Source organism: Varroa destructor, unplaced genomic scaffold (genome assembly GCF_002443255.2).
Source record: "Varroa destructor unplaced genomic scaffold, Vdes_3.0 BEIS01000002.1, whole genome shotgun sequence".
Taxonomy (NCBI): Eukaryota; Metazoa; Arthropoda; class Arachnida; order Mesostigmata; family Varroidae; genus Varroa; species Varroa destructor.
This window is the reverse complement of record NW_019211455.1, coordinates 55,365,726-55,370,645: the sequence shown is the minus strand read 5'-3', so window position 1 is coordinate 55,370,645 and position 4,920 is coordinate 55,365,726.

Sequence of the window (4,920 nt, the reverse complement as noted above, 5' to 3'; positions counted from 1 at the left end):
ATTGAATATCGTACGTATACGATAATAATGATACCTGCATCGAAGATTTTCGTCGTTGTCAATATAGCGGCCCGTGCAAGGTTAACGCACTCATCGATTCCTGACAGTGTCGTTACCTGTTTTACGCCGATGGTTTGAGTGTCACGATGCGTCCCAGTAAGCTCTAATGGCTACATATAAATGTCCACGGTTCGAACGGAAGGCTTCAAGTAAGAGGCTGACCATTTAAGACTCTAACCATGCGTAGGTTGCCCTCTAATGCGGACCTTGGCAGAAAACCTTATTCCTGGAGCGTTATTCGAAGCAATGACATACGACTATTTCAATTAACCGGGTAGCTTCCGTTCTGCTTGTAAAGGTAGCGAGCTCTGGGGAACCTTCTACAAACAATTTTCGGCCCAAAATGCTGATCTAGTTAAGTAAGAACGGTAACTAGCTAAAAAAAAAAGCAGTGACCCAACGGTTAAATCTTGGAATTCCACTCTGTTCACGATACCCCTTGCTTCGACAGTGACTTTATATTGAAACACAATAGCACAGCAGATGACTAGTGACCATGCAACATACAATGGAAGATTACACGCCACAATGTTCTCCTTTGATTGATGAAGACGTCAAACTCGCTACGACACCTCAGGTCATGTTGAATTTGCTGACAATTTTACTACGAATCCGGCGCGATTCCACGATAAAGCGAAGGAGCGTGTCTTCTACACGTATACGCGTTATTGATGACGAATAGCAAATAAGGAAGATCGATATTGAAGATATATAAACAATACAGTGGTATATAACGGTTGTAGTGTGAGACTGATCATAAAAAGGACGTTTCAAACGAGTTAAAAGTGGAGTAATCAACGATGATGATGATGATGATGATGACGATGCCCACAATAAAATGTGTATACTCTATATACACATATAAACATATAAACAACCCTATGTATCTCTATGTATAAATATATAAACACAATACAGGAGCTATATATATACATATACCTATGTAATACATACAAGCAGCAAAGGGATAGCGGGCTATGGACCCTTACCCTCCTACAGTTAGCTTCAGTTGCCTGAGTTAGCAGCCCCACTTTTTATTAGCCCACGCCAATAGCATTAACCTTAACCCATTACGCTCGCCTTTCTCTGCATCGTTCCGCAAAAACATACTCTACCCCCCTCGTTTTCTACCGTCTCCAACAATATCACCCCCTGCAATCTTTGGGTCGACGTGACGACGCGAGGTTACGTGAGCGAGACCAGTAGTAGAAGTACTAGTTGTAGCAGTAACGTGAGGTGAAGAGCGTAAACAACCTTTATTGTGATCAACGATACCGCATATTGATGATGTATGATGATCATGCTGGATAGGCGAAAGCAGCCACTGTGTCTCAACGGTCAATCATGAACGACTCGAAACAATATAATAACAGTAATGATGTTGAACGCTTTTAGCGTATTCGACTGGGGACAGGGACGAGGCTTAAATGAGGACATCGACAAACAGAAGAAGGTAGAAAGGTGACAAGGTGATTGAGATGCAAAGCAGAAACGCAGACACATAACAAATTACCGTAACAACAATAACAGCAACAATTTGAATCACAGGCAATCAGACAGCTGCAACAGAATGTCGGCAACGAAATTAAACCTGGGACACGAAAACACTGAAAAATATAGACGGAGACCAACGCGAACAGGCGCCGATGTCATTGTTACGGCAAACGCACTTCTGCTGAAAGATAGCTAGGTTGACAAACGCTACAAAAAAACGGCAAGGACAAAATGAAGAGGAGATACGGTAATGCATATATATATTCGTAGGAATACAATATGAATGATAATAGGATACGGTGTTAGAGTTCGAGCGACAACGTATTGTGATAATAACAACCAGTAATAAAAAAAAAAAAAATGTATAAAATATAAGCAAAGCCCGCGAAAGTAATACTGAATTTGGGACGGTCTCTGCCTGACATAAGCAATCACCGTGCCAGCGTATCATTTGCCGCCCTGGTTCGCTCAAGTAACTGGTGATCCTGACAGATACGTTGAATATTAGGTGGCATAATTAATTGAGTGGTTTTTAGGTGGCCTGATTGGAGTTGACGATAATCACAATTTTTATGTCAGGACGAAAGTGAGACGTATAGTGTATAAAAAATGATGCTGCCTTTGATTGACTGATTCATTAAGTGATTAATAATCAAATGGCATGATTGACTGGTAATAACAAAACCAGATTGTGTTTGATTGTTACAAAATAAATTAGATAATTATTGAATAAACTCTTTAATTTCGACCGGTTTACGATGCGTGATATGCGTACTGAACACAACCCGCCTCCACGTAAATTAAGGGACTCGAAGCGAACGGAACGAGCCAACTTAAGGACAAATGAAGGTCACGGCAGAAGTTTTGTGTCGAATGCTGAAATAGGTGTGGTTATGTGACGGATCGTGTCCACGGGAGACAACGATGGGTTCGAAATGGGAAGTGCTACAACGGCAGTGAAAAGGGCTTATGTTAAAGATGAGCATAACATAACGATGATAACGACCATGAGGATAAACGTAATACTGGCTCGTGATGGCCGTGAAGTATATCTGAAGTCTACAACGCATGTTAGATGGTATAATAATAGCACCGCCACGCTACTGGTGATAACGGGCTTGAAAGCACGTATGTATGAAGGATTGCCGGCTAATCGTTGGATATACACACACATACGCGTATGCTTCTATCCATGAATATATTATGATGATGATTATTATTATTATAGGACAGTGACGTTTGAAGTTGTTTTGCGATGATTCAAATGGTGACGTGCGTAGCCAGTCTACGGGTTCGACGATGACGCGGTTAATTTTTGGAAAACCAAATCTCTATCATACGACAAAGATTTTGGCACCTGCTTCTACGGAAACGCGGTCCTGAAGCGTCGTCGAACCCCGATTGATAAAACGGCGATGCACGTCTGTTTGTCGGGAAACGCACCTGAGCTTGCCGGCTCGCAGCGTCTTCAACGGAAAATATACACAGAGAAAGAGTGGGCCAAGATGGAACCCTTGATGCGTTGCGGCTGGTGAACGCATGTTGATTTGACGGACGAGTTGTACATATGAATATCCTTGAATGTCGATGATGATCTTGGTGAGGCCCGAATGACGTTGATTGATCGACTAATGATATTAAAGGCAAAGGGTGTGACACAAAAGAAAGACAGAGAGAGAGGGAGAGGGAGAGAGAGAGAGAGAGAGAGAGAGAGAGAGAGAGAGAGAGAGATGCAATGACAGGAAATTTCCATCATCTGTAGAGAAATTTCCATCATCTGTAGAGAAATTTCCATCATCTGTAGAGAAATTTCCATCATCTGTAGAGAAATTTCCATCATCTGTAGAGAAATTTCCATCATCTGTAGGGAAATTTCCATCATCTGTAGGGAAATTTCCATCATCTGTAGGGAAATTTCCATCATCTGTAGGGAAATTTCCATCATCTGTAGGGAAATTTCCATCATCTGTAGGGAAATTTCCATCATCTGTAGGGAAATTTCCATCATCTGTAGGGAAATTTCCATCATCTGTAGGGAAATTTCCATCATCTGTAGGGAAAATTCCATCATCTGTAGGGAAAATTCCATCATCTGTAGGGAAAATTCCATCATCTGTAGGGAAAATTCCATCATCTGTAGGGAAAATTCCATCATCTGTAGGGAAAATTCCATCATCTGTAGGGAAACCGAACTCTCATCAGGTCAGAGAGGAGCACCCACAAGCGATGCGAAGGCTACGAAACAAAAGACTTCGTGGTCCGCAAATACTGGTCAAGTTTCCAGGGCAACCAATCTTGCCGCCTCTTCTGTAAGGACACAACAGACTGTCCAAGGAGCATTCCAACCTTTCTATCTTAACCCGTTGAATGTCTACGCGCCCAGTAGCAACAGCAACGTTTTGCAGGCCAACTCTAACGGGAATATTATCGGATACCTAGCTACAGGAAGCAATACGCAAGTTATTAATGCGTCCCAGCTTGTTGCCGCACTATTGCAAACCGGTCAGCTGCTAACGACAGCCAATGTCGGAAATGCAAGTCAGGTTCCAATGGCCCTTGCTACGAGTAATGCTACGAACACGACTTACGTTCCTGCTACGCCGACAACCACAGTTGCAACATCCACGAATGTATACGCCATGGCTACCGCTGCACCCTATGCCATAAGCAATCTCCAGCAGGCTACATTTACATCGGCTAATGGTACTACTAGCGCATTGAAGCCCCAGACGCTGAACTTGAACGGAGTGCCAGTTAACGGGTACGTCCTCAGTCTCCAGGAACAAGATTCGAGTAACTCTGGACAAACGGCGTATTATCATGTGGCTACTGCCAGTGATCAAATTACTCAGACAGTTTTACCTAACATTAAACTACAGCAGCAAGACATTCAGTCACTATTTAATGATAGCCAGCAACAAAACTATTACGAGTACCCGATGTATGCTACTTATCAAAGTAATAACACCTCGACCAATGCAAACAGTTACTACTCAACTTACTACTAGTAAAACTCTACTCAACTTACTACTAGTGAAACTCTACTCAACTTACTACTAGTGAAACTCTACTCAACTTACTACTAGTGAAACTCTACTCAACTTAACTACTAGTGAAACTAAACTCTACTCAACTTGCTACTAGTGAAACTAAACTCTACTCAACTTGCTACTAGTGAAACTAAACTCTGCTCAACTTGCTACTAGTGAAGCTAAACTCTGCTCAACTTGCTACTAGTGAAGCTAAACTCTGCTCAACTTGCTACTAGTGAAGCTAAACTCTGCTCAACTTGCTACTAGTGAAGCTAAACTCTGCTCAACTTGCTACTAGTGAAGCTAAACTCTGCTCAACTTGCTACTAGTGAAG